Genomic DNA, 18673 nt, shown 5'->3' with positions numbered 1-18673 from the left:
TACATTTGCTGAGGAGTGATTTACTTCCAACTATGTGGTCAATTTTGGAATAAGTGCAATGTAGTGCTGAGAAGAATGTATATTCTGTTAATTTTTGGTGGAGAGTTCTGTAGATGCCTATTAGATCTGCTTGGTGCAGAGTTGAGTTCAAGTCCTGGATATCCTTGTCAACTTTGTCTTGTTGATCTGTCTAATATTGACAGTGGGGTGTTAAAGTCTCCCATTATTATTGTGTGGGAGTCTGTCTCTTTGTAGGTCTCTAAGGACTTGCTTTATGAATCTGGGTGCTCCTGTATTTGGTGCATATATATTTAGGATAGTTAGCTCTTCTTGTTGAATTGATCCCTTTACCATTATGTAATGGTCTTCTTTGTCTCTTTTGATCTTTGTTGGTTTAAAGTCTGTTTTATCAGAGACTACGATTGCAACCCATGCTTTTTTTTGTTTTCCATTTGCTTGGTAGATCTTCCTCTATCCCTTTATTTTGAGCCTATGTGTGTCTCTGCACGTGAGATGGGTCTCCTGAATACAGCACACTGATGGGTCTTGACTCTTTATGCAATTTGCCCGTCTGTGTCTTTTAGTTGGGGCATTTTGCCCATTTACATTTAAGGTTAATATTGTTATGTGTGAATTTGATCCTGTAATTATGATGTTAGCTGGTTATTTTGCTCATTAGTTGATGCAGTTTCTACCTAGCATTGATGGTCTTTACAATTTGTCATGTTTTTGCAGTGGCTGGTACCAGTTTTTCCTTTCCATGTTTACTGCTTCCTTCAGGAGCTCTTGTAAGGCAGGCCTAGTGGTGACGAAATCTCTCAGCATTTGCTTGTCTGTAAAGGATTTTATTTCTCCTTCACTTATGAAGCTTAGTTTGGCTGGATATGAAATTCTGGGTTGAAAATTCTTTTCTTTAAGAATGTTGAATATTGGCCCCCACTCTCCTCTGGCTTATAGAGTTTCTGCCAAGAGATCAGCTGTTAGTCTGATGGGCTTCCCTTTGTGGGTAACCTGAACTTTCTCTCTGGCTGCCCTTAAGATTTTTTCCTTCATTTCAACCTTGGTGAATCTGATGATTATGTGTCTTGGGGTTGTTCTTGAGGAGTATCTTTGTGGCATTCTGTGTATTTCCTGAATTTCAATGTTGGCCTGCCCTGCTAGGTTGGGGAAGTTCTCCTGGATAGTATCCTGAAGAGTGTTTTCCAACTTGGTTCCATTCTCCCCATCACTTTCAGGTATACCAATCACATGTGGATTTGGTTTTTTCACATAGTCCCATATTTCTTGGAGGCTTTGTTCATTTTTTTTTTTTTTTTACTCTTTTTTCTCTAAACTTCTCACTTCATTTCATTCATTTGATCTTCAATCACTGAAATCCTTTCTTCCACGTGATCAAATCGGCTACTGAAGCTTAAGCATGCATCACGTAGTTCTCGTGCCATGGTTTTCAGGTCCATCAGATCATTTAAGGTCTTCTCTGTGCTGAAGAGTTAGCCATTTGTCTAATCTTTTTTCAAGGTTTTAGCTTCCTTGTGATGGGTTTGAACATCCTCCTTTAGCTCGGAGAAGTTTGTTATTACCGATCTTCTGAAGCCTACTTCTGTCAACTTGTCAAAGTTATTATCCGTCCAGCTTTGTTCTGTTGTTGGTGAGGAGCTGCGATCCTTTGGATGAGAAGAGGCACTCTGGTTGTTAGAATTTTCAGCTTTTCTGCTCTGGTTTCTCCCCATCTTTGTGGTTTTATCTACCTTTGGTCTTTCATGATGGTGATGTACAGATGGGGTTTTGGTGTGATGTCCTTTCTGTTTGTTAGTTTTCCTTCTAACAGTCAGGACCCTCAGCTGCAGGTCAGTTGGAGTTTTCTGGAGGTCCACTCCAGACCCTGTTTTCCTGGGTATTACCAGCAGAGGCTGCAGAACAGCAAATATTGCAGAACAGCAAACGTCGCTGCCTGATCCTTCCTCTGGAAGCTTCATCTCAGAGGGACACCTGGCTGTATGAGGTGTCAGTCGGCCACTACTGGGAGATGTCTCCCAGTTAGGCTCCTGGGGGATCAGGGACCCATTTGAGGAGGCAGTCTGTCCATTCTCAGATCTCAAAATCCATGCTGGGAGAACCACTGCTCTCTTCAAAGCTGTCAGACAGGGATGTTTAAAAATCTGCAGAAGTTTCTGCTGCCTTTTGTTTAGCTATGCCTTGCCCCCAGAGGGGTGGGGTCTACAGAGGCAGGCAGGCCTCCTTGAGCTGAGGTGGTCTTCACCCAGTTCCAGCTTCCCAGTGGCTTTGTTTACCTAGCCAAGCCTCAGCAATGGCAGACGCCCCTCCCCCAGCCTTGCTGCCACCTCGCAGTTTGATCTTGGACTGCTGTGCTAGCAGTGAGCAAGGCTCCGTGGGCATGGGACCCACTGAGCCAGGTGCAGGATATAATCTCCTGGTGTGCCGTTTACTAAGACCTTTGGAAAAGTGCAGTATTAGGGTGGGAGTGTCCCGATTTTTCCAGGTACCGTGTCTCATGGCTTCCCTTGGCTAGGAAAGGGAATTCCCCAACCCTTTGCACTTCCTAGGTGAGGCGATGCCCCGCCCTGCTTCGGCTCACACTCCATGGGCTGCACCCACTGTCCAACAAGTCCCAGTGAGATGAACCCAGTACCTCAGTTGGAAATGCAGAAATCACCCGTCTTCTACATCACTCATGCTGGGAGCTGTAGACTGGAGCTGTTCCTATTTGGCCATCTTGGAACCATACCTATGTATGCCTTTCTTCTAGCAACTCTGTACTCACATAAAAGCTGCATTTTCAATATGAGATAAAGTATTTTGTACAGAGAAGAAGGTTTTCATGACTCCTGGCATAGCTGCAGCTTTAGCTTCTTTTTTTTAAACAGTGGTCCTAATGTAGGATTCATTTATCTTGAAGTGGTAGACAACCCCAGCTGCAGACCTCAATCTATGCATATCAAGTAATTCAACTTTTTCTTGTAATGTCAAGACTTTTCTCAGCTTCTTGAATGCTTCCAATATCACTAGTGGCATTCTGTATGGGCCTCAGGTTGTTACTGAAGATTTACAGTATTTCACCAAACATAAGGAAAAATACGTGAGAATTGCCGGAGATCTTTTTACTGCTATAAGCAATTTACTAGAGGGACAAACTGTTCACATGGAGATGCATAGCATCACACAACATTTTAAGCAGAAACTCACCATACTTGGTCTCACTGCAACAGCAACAGAAAGTGTCTATGAAATTATTACAGCAGTACAGTATGTACTCCAGTTAATTTTATGCAGTTATGATTTCATACCACATCTTTATTTATGTTTCTCTTGACTGCAAATGGCACAATGTATGGCATGTAAGTGTATGTGTAAGTTTTCATAAATTTTAACTTTTTCTAATTTCTATATATTTTATGGTAGAAGAGATAAAATAGCACCTATTTATAGTTTATACATTCATAACATTTACTTTTTTATATTTCTAGACTATGCAAGGCATCTGTGATTATTTTCAAATTGTTGCAAATCTCGAAAAAGTTTTCCAATAATTTTTTTTTTTATTATACTTTAGGTTTTAGGGTACATGTGCATAATGTGCAGGTTTGTTACATATGTATCCATGTGCCATGTTGATTTCCTGCACCCATTAACTTGTCATTTAGCATTAGGTATATCTCCTAATGCTGAATTTTTTTTTTTTTTTTTAAATCCACATGTGGCTGGGCATGGTGGCTCACGCCTGTAATCCCAGCACTTGGGAAGCTAAGGAGGGTGGATCCCTTGAGTCCATGGGTTCGTAAACCATCCTAGGCAACATGGCAAAACCCTGTCTCTACAGAAAACACAAAAAAATTAGCCAGGCATGATGGCACATGCCTGTGGTCCCAGCTACTTGGGAGGCTGAGGTAAGAGGATCACCTGGGCCTGGGAGGTTGAGGCTGCAGTGAACCATGATTGCGCCACTGCAATCCAGTCAGGGTGACACAGTGAGACCCTGTCTCAAAAAAAAAAAAAAAAAAAAAAAAAGTAAAAATCCACATTTAAGTGGAACCATGTTGTTCAAGGGTTAACTATACTAGTTTTTGGACTAGTAATAATTTTTAGTCTCTTAAATCATGCAGGAAACAAAGAATGTGGTTACAGATAATTCTTACAAGAATATTAGCTTTAAAAATTGCCCATGTTTTACCTTTGCTGAGATCTTTATTTCTTCATATAGCTTCCTGTTATTGTCTAGTGTCCTTTCATTTCAACCTGTAGGAGTCCCTCTAGTATATTTTTTTTTTTGCAGGGCAGGTCTAGTGGTCACAAACTCCCTCAATTTCTATTTTTCTGGGAATCTCTTTTTTCGGTTGTTAAATTTTAATCAAAGCTTGTGTATAAAAATCCTTTATTCCTGCATCTTCTCAATTGTTTCTTCCTCGTGTTTGACCTTTTCCTTTCCCATTTGGTGAGATTTGGCTTTCCGTTCAAGGATCTTTTTGTGGTCTTTGTCCATCTTTAGCCTAGTGATAACCACCTTGCTGGGGTGAATGCCTATGTGGACAGTTGTGCCATTAGCCTTTTCCTGCTGCACCCATACAGTGTAGATAACATATTTCTTTTATAAACCTGGACTACTTTGCCAATTTGCTGACCTTTATAGTGTCCTCATACAACCTGAACTTCATCATCCTTTCAGATGGGCAGGGACCACACGTTGTACTTCTGTCTCAGCTGTTTGGAAAGAGGGGAAGACACCTTCCTGCGAATGTGGGAAGGTGCTTTGAAATGCCTTTTGCGATTCTTCCTTTGGTTGGAAGTCACAAAGGGATTGAACTTTGTTTTGGCTGCTCCCACTTTGGTGATGGCTGCAAAAGGGTTATCTGGGAATCTTTTAATATCTCCCTCACTTTTTTTTCCCCAGTGAAACTTAATTTATTACCCTAAAATGTAAATTACATAAAATTTTCACGTGTCATGAAATATTATTCTTGTTAAGTTTTCAACTATTTTAAACTGTACAAATTATTCTTAGCTCATAAGCTGTAGGAAAATGAGTAGCAAGCTGAATTTGGCTCAGGGGCTGCAGTTTGTTGACTCATGAGTTTATTTTTCATTTTTTATTTTTTTAAAATTATACTTTAAGTTCTAGGGTACATGTGCACAACGTGCAGGTTTGTTACATATGTATACACATGCCATGTTGGTGTGCTGCACCCATTAACTCGTCATTTACATTAGGTATATCTCCTAATGCTATCCCTTCCCCCTCCTCCTACCCCACAACAGTCCCCAATGTGTGATGTTCCCTTTCCTGTGTCCAGGTGTTCTCATTGTTTTATCAGAGACTAGGATTGCAACCCCAGCCTTTTTTTGTTTTCCATTTGCTTGGTAGATCTTCCTCCATCCCTTTATTTTGAGCCTATGTGTGTGTCTGCACGTGAGATGGGTCTCCTGAATACAGTACACTGATGGGTCTTGACTCTTTATCCAATTTGCCAGTCTGTGTCTTTTAATTGGAGCATTTAGCCCATTTACATTTAAGGTTAATATTGTTATGTGTGAATTTGATCCTGTCATGATGATGTTAGCTGGTTATTTTGCTCGTTAGTTGATGCAGTTTCTTCCTAGCATTGATGGTCTTTACAATTTGTCATGTTTTTGCAGTGGCTGGTACCAGTTGTTCCTTTCCATGTTTAGTGCTTCCTTCAGGAGCTCTTGTAGGGCAGGTGGTGACAAAATCTCTCAGCATTTGCTTGTCTGTAAAAGATTTTATTTCTCCTTCACTTATGAAGCTTAGTTTGGCTGGATATGAAATTCTGGGTTGAAAATTCTTTTCTTTAACAATGTTGAATATTGGCTCCCCATCTCTTCTGGCTTGTAGAGTTTCTGTGAAGAGATCTGCTGTTAGTCTGATGGGCATCCCTTTGTGGGTAACCTGACCTTTCTCTCTGGCTGCCCTTAAGATTTTTTCCTTCATTTCAACCTTGGTGAATCTGACAATTATGTGTCTTGGACTTGCTCTTCTTGAGGAGTATCTTTGTGGCATTCTCTGTATTTCCTGAATTTGAATGTTGGCCTGCCTTGCTATGTTGGGGAAGTTCTCCTGGATAATATCCTGCAGAGTGTTTTCCAACTTGGTTCCATTCTCCCCATCACTTTCAGGTACACCAATCAGACATAGATTTGGTCTTTTCACACAGTCCCATATTTCTTGGAGGCTTTGTTTGTTTCTTTTTACTGTTTTTTCTTTAAATTTCTCTTCTCACTTCATTTCAATCATTTGATCTTGAGTCACTGATACCCTTTCTTCCAGTTGATTGAATTGGCTACTGAAGCTTGTGCATTTGTCATGTAGTTCTCGTGCCATGGTTTTCAGCTCAATCAGGTCATTTAAGGAGTTCTCTACACTGGTTATTCTAGTTAGCCTTTCGTCTACTCTTTTTTTCAAGGTTTTCAGCTTCTTTTTGATGGGTTCAAACTTCCTCCTTTTGCTTGGAGAAGTTTGATCGTCTGAAGCCTTCTTCTCTGAACTTGTCAAATTCATTATCTGTCCAGCTTTGTTCCATTGCTGGCAAAGAGCTGCATTCCTTTGGAGGGGGAGAGGTGCTCTGATTTTTAGAATTTTCACCTTTTCTGCTGTTTCTTTCCCCATCTTTGTGGTTTTATCTACCTTTAGTCTTTGATGATGGTGATGTACAGATGGGGTTTTGGTGTGGATGTCCTTTCTGTATGTTAGTTTTCCTTCTAACAGTCAGGACCCTCAGCTGCAGGTCAGTTGGAGTTTGCTGTAGGTCCACTCCAGATGCTGTTTGCTTGGGTGTCAGCAGCAGAGGCTGCAGAACAGCGAATATTGCTGAACAGCAAATGTTGCTGCCTGATCTTTCCTCTGAAGCTTCGTTTCAGAGGGGTACCAGGCCATGTGAGGTGTCAGTCTGGGTGTCTCCCAGTTAGGCTAATCGGGGGTCAGGGACCCACTTGAGGAGGCAGTCTGTCCGTTCTCAGATCTCAAGCTCCGTGCTGGGAGAACCACTACTCTCTTCAAAGCTGTCAGACAGGAACATTTAAGTTTGCAGAGGTTTCTGCTGCTTTTTATTTGGCTATGCCTTGGCCCCAGATGTGGGGTCTACAGAGGCAGGAAGGCCGCCTTGAGCTGAGGTGGTCTCCACCCAGTTCCATCTTCCTGGCCACTTTGTTTACCTACTCCAGCCTCAGCAATGGCGGGCACCCCTCCCCCAGCCTCACTGCCACCTTGCAGTTTGATCTCAGCCTGCTGTGCTAGCAATGAGCAAGGCTCTGTGGGCATGGGACCCTCTGAGCCAGGCGCGGGCTATAATCTCCTGGTGTGCCGTTTGCTAAGACCATTGGAAAAGTGCAGTATTAGAGTGGGAGTGACCTGATTTTCCAGGTGCCATCTGTCACCCCTTCCCTTGGCTAGGAAAGGGAATTCCCTGACCCCTTGTGCTTCCCAGGTGAGACAATGCCTCACCCTGCTTCAGCTTATGCTAGGTGGGCTGCACCCACTGTTCTGCCCCCACTCTCCAAGGATCCCCAGTGAGATGAACCCAATACCTCAGTTGGAAATGCAGAAATCACCTGTCTTCTGTGTCACTCATGCCAGGAGCCGTAGACTGGAGCTGTTCCTATTCAGCCATCTTGGAACCGCCTCTCGAGTTTGTTTATTTTTTTAAAATTTTTATTTCCATAGGTTATCGGGTAGTGTTTGGTTACATGAGTAAGTTCTTTGGTGGTGATCTGTGAAATTTTAGTGAATGCCCACCAATCAATGAGTGGATAAAGAAACTGTGATTTATATATATATATCACATATGTATATATATCACATATGTGTATATATCAATCACATATATGCATATATGTATATATATATGAGTTTATATATATGAATAATATATGTTTTATATATATATACACACATATATGAGGTGGAATACTACTCAGCCATAAAAAGGAATGAATTAATGGCATTCACAGCAACCTGGATGAGATTGGAGACTATTATTCTAAGTGAAGAAACTCAGGAATGGAAAACCAAATATTTTATGTTCTCACTCATAAGTAGGAGCTAAGCTATCAGGATGCAAAGGCATAAGAATGACACAATGGCCTTTGGGGGCTCGGAGAAAGTGTGGGAAGGGCGTGAGGGATAAAATATTTCCCTCACTTCTGCAGGACAGTTTTGGTTGATATACAATTGTTGGTTGTCATATTTCTAGAATTGATACATAATATTTGTACATATTAATACGGTACATGTTATTTTGTTACATGCATAGAATGTGTAATAATAAAGTCAAGGTCTATAGGGTATCCATCACCTCGAGTATTGTTTCTTCAGGTTGGGAATATCTCGAGGCCTCTCTTCTAGATATTTTGACATATATAACACATTGTTAATTATAGTGACCCTACTCTGCTATCAAACATTAGAACTTCTTCCTTCTATGCCACTGTATGTTTGTATCCATTAACCAACCTCTCTTCATCCCCTCTCTACCAACATACCTTTCCCAGTCTCTGGTATGTATAATTCTACTCTCAGATCAACTTTCTTAGCCTCAATGTATGAGTGAGAACATGTAATATTTGTCTTTCTGTGCCTGGCTTATTTCATGTAACGTAATGACCTTCAGTTCTATCCATGTTGCTGAAAATGGCATGGTTTCATTCTTTATTTTATGGCCAAATAGTGTCCCATTTTATATATATCACATTTCATTCATTCATTCATTCATTTATTCATACATTGATGGCCACTTGGGTTGATTCCCTATCTTTGCTATTGTGAATTGTACCACAATAAATATGAGAGGGCAGGTATCCATTTGATATACTGATTTCTTTTCCTTTGACTAAATTCCCAGTAGTGGACTTGCTGGGTCACATGTAGCTCTATTTTTAGTTTTCAGAGAACTCTCCATATTGTTTTGCATAGTGGCTATGCTAATCTACATTCCCACCGACAGTGTACAAGAGTTGCCTTTTCTCTATATCCTTGCCAGCATCTGTTTTTTTTTTTTTTAAATTTATAATAGCTATTCTAACTGTATCTCATTTTGGTTTCAATGTGCATTTCCCTGATGAGTAGTGATGAGCTTTTTAAAAATTTCATTTACCTGTTGGCCACTTGTATATCGTCTTTTGAGAAATATCTATTTATATAATTTCTCCATTTTTTCATGTGATTATTATTAGTGAGTTGTTTGAGTTGCTTGTATATTCTAGATAATAGCCCCTTGAGGGATGAATAGTTGGCTAATATTTTCTCAAACATTCAACAGATTGTCTCTTCATTTCATTAATTGCTTTGTCTACTGTGCAGAAGCTTTTTAGTTTCTGACAGTCTCCTTGTCTATTTATGTTTTTATTGTCTGTGCTTTTGAGGTCTTAGCCATAAAATCTTTGTCTAGATAAATGTCCTGAAGTGTTTTCCCTGTTTTCTTCTAGTAGTTTTATATTTTCAGATGTTACATTTAAGCCTTTCATCTAGCTTGAGTTGATATTTATATGCAGTGAGAAATAGGAGTCCAGTTTCATTTTTCTGCATATAGACATTCAGTTTTCCCAGCATTACTTATTGAAAAACATGTCCTTTCCCCAGTGTATGTTCTTGGTGTCTTTGTCAAAAATCAGTTGGCTGTAAGTATGTGACTTTTTCTGTGTTCTCTGTTTTGCTCCATTGGTCTATGTGTCTGTTTTTATACCAGTACTTGCTGTTTTGGTTACTATAGCCTTGTAATATATTTTGAACCAGGCAGTATGATGCTTCCAACTTTGTTCTTTTTATTCAGGAGGACTTTGACTATTCTGGCTCTTTTTTGGTTTCATTTGAATTCTAGGATTGTTTTTTCTATTTCTGTGAAAAATGACATTGGTATTTTGATAGAGATTGCATTGAATCTGTAGATTGCTTTGGGTAGTATGGTCATTTTAACTACGTTAACTCTTCTGATTCATGAGCATGGGATGTCTTTCTATTTGTGTCCCTTTAATTTCTTTCAACAGAGTCTTGAAGTTTTCCTTGTAAAGGTCTTTTGCTTCCTTGGTTAAATTTATTCCTAGGTATTATTTTTTTTGGAGCCATTGTAAATGGGATTGCTTTTTTGATTTATTTCTCAGTTTATTATTGGTGTTTAGAAATGCTGTTGATTTTTGTAAGTTGATTTTATATCCTATTTTGCTAAATTTACTTATGAATATAAGTTTTTTCATAAAGTTTTAAGTTTTTTCTAGATATAAGATCATGTTATCTGCAGAGGAATAATTTGACTTCCTCTTTCCACATTTTTATTTTTTAAAAATTTTTTTTTAGACAGGGTCTTACCCTGTCACCCAGGCTGGAGTGCAGTGGTACAATCTCGGCTCTCTGCAACCTCTGCCTCCCGGGGTTCAAGCAATTCTCCTTCCTCATCCCCCCCAGGATAGCTGGGATTACAGGCACCTGCCACCACACCTGTCAGATTTTTGTATTTTTTTAGTAGAGACAGTTTCACCATGTTGGCCAGGCTGGTCTCGAACTCCTAACCTCAGGTTATCCTCCCACCTTGGCCTCCCAAAATGCTGGGATTACAGGCATGAGCCACTGCACCTGGCCTATGTCTTTTATTTATTTTTCTTACCTGATTGCTCTGGCTAGGACTTCCAGTGCTATGTTTAATAAGAGTGGTGAAAGTGAACATTCTTGACTTGTTTCAGTTTTCAGAGAAAAGGTTTTCAGCTTTTTCCCATTCAGCGTGGTGTTAGATGTGGACTTGTTGTATATGGCCTTTATTATGTTGAGGTATGTTCCTTCTATGCCTACTATGTTGGAAGTTTTTATCATTAAGGGATGTTGAATTTTATCAAATGCTTTTTCTCCATTTACTGAGATATGGTTTTTGTCTTCCTTTCTGTTGGTGTGATATATTATGTTTAACTTGTATATGTTGAACCATCCTTGCATCCTTAGGATAAATTCCACTAGATCATGGTGTATTATGTTTTTGATGTTGTATTTAGTTTGCTTAGTATTTTGAGGATATTTATCTCTGTTAATCAGGGATATTTGCTTGTGGTTTTCTCTTTTTTTTTAATTAGGGAAAACTTTGAATGAATTAGGGAAAATTTCCTCCTTTTCAATTTTTTGCAACAGTTTGAGGAAAATTGGTATTAAATCTTCTTTGTAAGTTTGGCAGAATTCAACAGTGAAGCCATGCAGTCCTGCACTTTTTTTTTGTTGACAGATTTTTTTTATTACTGGTTCAATTTCATTTCTCATTGTTGGTCTGTCGGGTTTTCTATTTCTTCCTGACTCAGTCTGGGTAGGTTTCGTGTGTCCAGAAATTTATCAATTTTCTATTAGTTATTTATAATTTCTGATCTTTTATATTTCTGTGGTATGTCTCCTATTGTAATGTCTCCTTTTTTTTTTCTTTTAGATTTGGGGGTATATGTGAAGGTTTGTTACATAGATGAACATGTGTCATGGGGGCTTGTCATACATATATTTCATTACCTAAGAATTAAGCCAGTACCCAATAGTTACCTTTTCTGCTCTTCTCCCTCCTCCCAACCTCCCCGCTCAAGTAGACCCCAGCGTCTATTGTTTCCTTCTTTGTGTTAGTAAGTTTTTATTATTTAGCTCCCACTTACAAGTGAAAACATGCAGCATTTGGTTTTCTGTTCCTGTGTCAGTTTGCTAAGGAAAATGGCCTCCAGCTCCATCCATGTTCCCACAAAAGACATGATCTCATTGTTTTTTATGGCTCTGTAGTATTCCATAGTATATATGTACCTCATTTTCTTTATCCAGTCTGTCATTTATGAGCATTTAAGTTGATTCCATGTATTTGCTATTGTGAATAGTGCTGCAATGAATATTTGCATACATGTGTCTTTATGGTAGAATGACTTAATATTCCACTGAGTATATACCCAGTAATGGGATTGCTGGGTCTAATGGTAGTTCTGCTTTTAGCTCTTTGAGGAATCAACATACTGCTTTCTACAATGGTTGAACTAATTTACACTCCCATCAACAGTGTATAAGTGTGCCCTTTCCTCCAAAACCTCACCAATATCTGTTATTTTTTGAGTTTTTAATAATAGCTATTCTGACTGGTGTGAAGTAGTATCTCATTATGGTTTTATTTGCATTTCTCTAATCAGTAATATTGAGCTGTTTTCCTTTTTTTAAGGTTTTTTATTCTTTAAGTCTTTTTAAATATGTTTCTTGGCTGCATGTATGTCTTCTTTTGAGAAATATCTGTTCATATCCTTTGCCCACTTTTTAATGGGGTTGTTTTTTCTTATAAATTTAAGTCCCTCATAGATGCTGGATATCAGACCTTTGTCAGATGCATAGTTTGCAAAAATTTTCTCCAATTTTAGATTGGCTGTTTACTCTGTTGATAGTTTCTTTTGCTGTGCAGTATCTCTTAAGTTTAATCAGACCCACTTGTCAACTTTTGTTTTTGTTGTGATTGCTTTTGGTGTCTTTGTCATGAAATCTGCCTGTTCCTATGTCCAGGATGGTATTGCCTAGGTTGTCTTCTGCGGTTTTTATAGTTTTGGGTTTTACATTTAAGTCTTTAATCCATCTCGAGTTAATTTTTGTGTATGGTGTGAGCAAGGGGTCCAGCTTCAGTCTTCTGCATACAGCTAGCCAGTTATCCCAGCACCGTTTATTGACAAGGGAGTCTTTTCCCCATTGCTTGTTTTTTGTCAGCTTTGTTGAAGATCAGATGATCGTAGATGTGTGGTCCTATTTCTGGGCTGTCTATTCTGCGCCCTTGGTCTATGTGTCTGTTTTTTGTACCAGTACCATGCTGTTTTGGTTACTGTAGCCTTGTAGTATAATTTGAAGTCAGGTAACGTGATGCCTCCAGCTTTGTTCTTTTTGCTTAGGGATGCCTTAGCTGTTCAGGCTCTTTTTTTGGTTCCATATGAATTTTAAGATAGTTTTTTCCAGTTCTGTGAAATGTCATTGGTAGTGTGATAGGAATAGCATTGAATCTGTAAATTGCTTTGGGCAGTGTAGCCATTTTAATGGTATTGATTTTTCTTATTCATGAACATGGGATGTTTTCCCATTTGTTTTTGTCTTCTCTGATTTCTTTGAGCAGTGTTTTGTAACTCTCATTGTAAAGCTCTTTCATCTTCCTGGTTAGCTGTATTCCTAAGTTTTTTATTTTTGTGGCAATTGTGAATGAGATTACATTTCTGATTTGCCTCTCAGTTTGGCCATTGTTGGTGTATAGAAATACTAATGATTTTTGTACATGGATTTTTGTATCCTGAAACTTTGAAGTTATTTATCAGCTTAAGGAGCTTTTGGGCTGACACTATAGGATTTTCTAGATACAGAATCATGTCATCTGCAAATAGATGTTTGACTTTGTCTCTTCCTATTTCAATGTCCTTTCTTTCTCTTGCCTAATTGCTCTGGCTAGGACTCCCAATACTATGTTAAATAGAAGTGGTGAGAGAGAGCATTCTTGTCTTGTGCCAATTTTCAAGGGGAATGCTTCCAGCTTTTGCCCACTCAATGTAATGTTGGCTGTAAGTTTGTCATAGATGGCTCTTATTATTTTGAGGTATGTTCCTTCAATACCTAGTTTGAGAAGTTTTAACATGAAGGAGTGTTGAATTTTATCAAAAGTCTTTTCTGTGTCTATTGAGATAATCAAGTGGTTTTTGTCTTTAGTCCTGTTTATGTGATTTTGCCTATGTTGAACCAACCTTGCATCCCAAGGATGAAGCCTACTTAATCATGGTGGATTAGCTTTTTGATATGCTGCTGTATTTGGTTTGCAAGTATTTTGTTGAGGATTTTTGCATCAATGTTCATCAAGGATATTGGCCTGAAGTTTTCTTTTTTTGTTGTTGTGTCTCTGCCAGGTATCAAGATGATGCTGGCCTCATAGAATGAGTTGGGGAGGAGTCATTCCTTGTCACATTTTTTGGAATAGTTTCTGTAGGAATGGTACCATCTCTTCTTTTGTACATTTGGTAGAATTCATCTGTGAATCCATCCAGTCACACGCTTCTTTGAAAGCCCAGGACTGGTTGGTAGGCTTTTTATTACTGGTTGGTTGATAGGCTATTTATTACTGATTCAATTTTGGAGCCTGTTATTAGTCTGATCAGGGAATCAATTTCTTCCTAGCTCAGAAGTGGGAGGGTGTAGGCTGTATGTTTCCAGAAATTTATCCATCTCATCTAGGTTTTGTAGTTTGTGTGCACAGAGGTGTTTGTAGTAATTTCCGAGGGTGGTGGGTTTTTTTCTTTTTTTTTTCCCCCTTTTTTGGAGATGGAGTCTTGCTCTTTTGCCCAGGCTGGAGTGCAGTGGTGCAATCTCGGCTCACTGCAACCTCTGCCTCCCAGGTTCACACAATTATCCTGTCTCAGCCTCCTGAGTAGCTGGGATTACAGACATGCACCACCATGCCTGGCTAATTTTTGTGTTTTTTGGTAGAGACAGGGTTTCACCATGTTGACCAGTCTGGCCTCAAACTCCTGACTTCAAATGATCCACCTGCCTCAGCCTCCCAAAGTGCTGGGATTGTAGGCATGAGCCACTGTGCCTGGCTTGTTTCTGATTGTTGTTTTTATTTCTGTGGGGTCAGTAGTAACATTCCCTTTGTCGTTTCTAATTGTGTTTATTTGGATCTCCTCTTTTCTTCCTTATTCTTCTAGCTAGCGACCTATCTATTAATTTTTTCAAAAAACCAACTCCTGGATTAATTGATCTTTTGAGTGGTTTTTCATGTCTCGATTTGTAGTTCAGCTCTGATTTTTATTATCTTCTGCTAGCTTTGGGGCTGATTTGTTCTTCCTTCTCTAATTCTTTCAGTTGTGAAGTTAGGTTAATTTGAGATCTTTCTAACTTTTTGATGAGGGCATTTAGTGCTATGAATTCCCCTCTTAACACTGCCTTAGCTGGGTCCCAGATATTCTGGTATGTTTTATCTTTGTTCTTATTATTTTCAAAGAACTTCTTGATTTCTGCCTTAATTTCATTATTTATCCAAAAGTCGTTCAGGAGCATGCTGTTTAACTTCCATGTAATTGCATGGTTTTGAGGGATTTTCATTGTCTTCTATTTTTATTGTGCTGTGGTTTGAGAGTGTGTTTCATATGATTTTGGCTCTTTTACACTTGTTGAGGATTGTTTTATATCCAATTATGTGGTTGATTTTAGAGTATGTGCCATTTGATAATGAGAATATATTCTGTTGTTTTGGGGTGGAGAGTTCTGTAAAGGTCTAACAGATTCATTTGGTCCAGTGTTGAGGTTAGGTCCCGAATATCTTGTTAATTTTCTGCCTCAATGATCTGTCTAATACTGTCAATGGAGTGTTGAAGTATCCTACTATTATTCTGCAGAAGTCTGTCTCTTTGTAGGTATCTAAGAACTTGCTCTATGAATCTGGATGCTCCTGTGTTGGGTGCATATGTATTTAGGATTGTTAGGTCTTATTAAATTGAACCTTTTACAATTGTGTAATGCCCTTCTTTGTGTTTTTTGATCTTTATTAGTTTGAAATCTGTTTTGTCTGTAGTTAGGATTGCAATCTTTGCTTTTTTGTTTTCCATTTGCTTGGTAGATTTTCCTCCATTCCTTCATTTTGAGTCTATGAGTGTCATTACATGTGAGATGTCTCTTAAAGGCAGCATACTATAGGGTCTTGCTTTTTTATCCAGCTTGCCACTCTGTGCCTTTTAAGAGGGCATTGAGCCCACTTACATCCAAGGTTAGTATTGATATGTATGGATTTGATTCTGTTATTGTGCTGTTAGTTGCTTAAGATTTTGGCTTTTGTGTGTGTGCTTATAGTTTTTGTATTAGCTGATAGCAGTCTTTCCTTTCTATATTTAGTGCTGCTTTCAAGATCTCTCATATGGCAGGTCTGGTGGTAATGAATTCCCCCAACATTTTGTTATCTGAAAAGGATTTTATTTCTCCTTCACTTAGGAAGCTTAGTTTGGCTGGATATAAAATTCTTGGTTGAAGATTTTTTTCTGCAAGAATGTTGAATATAAGCCCCCGCCAATCTCTTCTGGCATGTAGGGTTTTAGCTGAGAGGTCTGCTGTTAGCCTAACAGGGTTCCTTTTGTAGGTGACCTGCCCTTTCTCTCTAGCTGTGTTTAATATTCTTTCATTGTAACCTTGGAAAATCTGATTATGTGTGTTGGGGATGATCATCATGTATAGAATCTTTCAGAAGTATTTTCTGAATTTGACTGTTGGCATCTCTAGCAAGGTTGGAGATATTTTCATGGATGATATCCTCAAATATGTTTTCCAAATTGTTTGCTTTCTCCCCCTCCCTTTCATGGATGCCAGTGATTCATAGATTTGGTCTCTTTACATAATCGCATACTTCTCAGAGGTTTTGTTCATTTTATAATTTTTTAAAAAATTTTTGTCTGAAAATTTTAGAGACTTAGTATTCATGTTCTGAGATTCTTTCCTCAGCTTGGTTTATTCTACTGTTAATACTTGTGATCACGTTGTGAAATTCTTGTATTATGTTATTCAGCTCTATCAGACCCATTAGGTTCTTTTTTATACTAGCTATTTCATCCTTCAGCTCCTATATTGCTTTATTGTGATTCTTATTTTCCTTGGATTGGGTTTTTCTGTCCTCCTGAATCTTCATGATTTTTGTTCCTATCTATAATCTGAACTCTATTTCTGTCATTCCAACTAGTTTGGCCTGGTTAAAAACTCTTGTTGGAGAACTGGTGCAGTCATTTGGAGGACATATGACACTCTGGCCATTTGAGTAACCGGGATTCATCTGTTGGTTCTTTCTCAGCTCTTTGTGTGGGTGTTCTTTTTAACTGCAGTGTAGACTGACTGCAGTAAATAGGCTTCTTTTCTGGATGTTTTCACTAGGCCAAGGCTTTGTGCAGGGTCTTTATTTGAAACTGACTTCTTGTCTCTGGTTTCAGAGTGGGTATGTTAGTGAGGTATCTTTGGTGTTGAAGCTTTGAGATGTAATCCAGCAGGTGGCCCTTAGGCTTATTGGTCAGTTGGTAGACTCTTGCTCAGTTGTATTTCCTCACAGTTGCAGCTGTGTTCCCTCTCAATGTTCTGAAAGTGTGGGTTCCTTTCCCCCTTGAGTGCTGACTGTGGATGACAACTTGGCACTCCTGGGCTGCCCACTGCAGTTCTGGGGTGATCTCAGTGTTTGTTTCTCTTCCCCAACTTGGAGGCAGCAGAGGAAGGGATTTTAGTAGTGGTTGTGGTCAAGGGTTGTTTGCTGGTCTCCTGAAGGCTCTACCCCAGAGAAATGAAGGTCAGCAATGGCTCAGTACAATCAGCCCAGGATGGAGAGTTTGTGCTACAGGCCTAAGCCATGGGTTCCCTGTCCGGTGACAAGCAGTGAGGGGTAGAGGGGGTGGCATTGGATCAATGGGATATGGAGTGGACTCCCCTCCTTGGATTGACTGCAGCTTGTTGGAGGTGTGGATGAGGCACTTAAGGTCTTTGCTCCCTCATTAGTCTGAGGGTGGCAAGGGCAGTTCCACTGCAGAGGCAGTGACAGAGGCTTTCAATTGCACCTGGAAGAGTCTGACCACTTTTCACAGGGCTGCTGCAGTATGCTTGGGTCCACTCCAGTCCCTAGTTACCTCGGATTTTCTAGTACTGAGAGGTATCACCAGTAAGACTGAAAAACAGCAAAGATGGCAGCCTGTTTCTCCTCCTGGGAGCTTTGCTTCAGGGAGGTATGGGCCTGTTGCTGGCCCAAAGGCACCTGCAGGAAGTAGCTGGAGACGCAGGTTGGGAAGTCCTGCCCAATGAGGGGGAATGGGGATGATCAGGGACCCACTTAAAAAAGCAATCTGGCAACAATTTGGTAGAGCAGCTGTGCTGTGCTGGGGGTCTGCTTCAGTGCCCTCCCCGGTCACCTCAGACGCTCTGAAGTCCAAAGGCTGGAATGGCTAAGTCGCTCAAACAGCAAAGATAGTGGTTCACCCCTCCCGCTGGAGCTCTATCCCAGAAAGATTAAAAATCTTTGTTCACCGGAGAAACACCAAGAGGGATGGCTGGAAGACCCTGTTGGGAGGTCTTGTCCAATGAGGAGGAGCAGGATCAGGGATCCACTTAAAAAAGCAGTCTGGCCATGTTTTGGTAGAGCTGTGCAGTGCTGAGAGATCCCTCCTACCCCCAGTCGGCTTGGATTCTCTTAAGTCTGAAGGCTGGAACAGCTATGTCACTCAAACAGCAAAGATAGTGACCTGTCCCCTTCTCTGACAGCACCGTCTCCGCAAAATTCAAATCTCTGTCAGCTAGAGACCACTGGTGGCATTGGTTGGAGGGCCCAACCTAGGAGGTCCTGCCCAGTGAGGAGGTCTGGCATCAGTTACCTGCTTAAAGCAGCAGTCAGGCCACGTTTTGGTAGAGCAGCTGTGCTGTGCTGGGGGATCCCTTTCATCCCTGGTCAGCTTGGACACTCTAAAGCCTGAAGGCTGGAATGGCTAAGGCACCCAAATGGCAAAGATGGCATCCTGCCCCTCCCACCAGGAGCTACTTCTTAGGGAGGTGCAATGCCACTACTGGTGGCTGGCTGGAATTCCAAGCCAGTGGGTCTTACCTTGTGAGGTGCTGTGGAAGTGGGCCTGCAGGCTATTGCTGCTCAGCCCCCTGGATTCTGCCTCTTTCCTAGGATTATGTATGGGG

At 40.1% G+C, this 18673-nt stretch overlaps 1 pseudogene; it reads right to left on the bottom strand.

The window, feature by feature from the left end:
* Positions 1-4390: 4390 nt before the first annotated feature.
* LOC116470637 (large ribosomal subunit protein uL24-like) lies at positions 4391-18428 on the bottom strand (annotated as a pseudogene).
* Positions 18429-18673: the final 245 nt, after the last annotated feature.

This window comes from Hylobates moloch, unplaced genomic scaffold (genome assembly GCF_009828535.3).
Source record: "Hylobates moloch isolate HMO894 unplaced genomic scaffold, HMol_V3 SCAFFOLD_6, whole genome shotgun sequence".
Taxonomy (NCBI): domain Eukaryota; kingdom Metazoa; phylum Chordata; class Mammalia; order Primates; family Hylobatidae; genus Hylobates; species Hylobates moloch.
The sequence above is the reverse complement of the archived record's forward strand: the minus strand, read 5'-3'. Positions and strand labels throughout refer to the sequence as shown.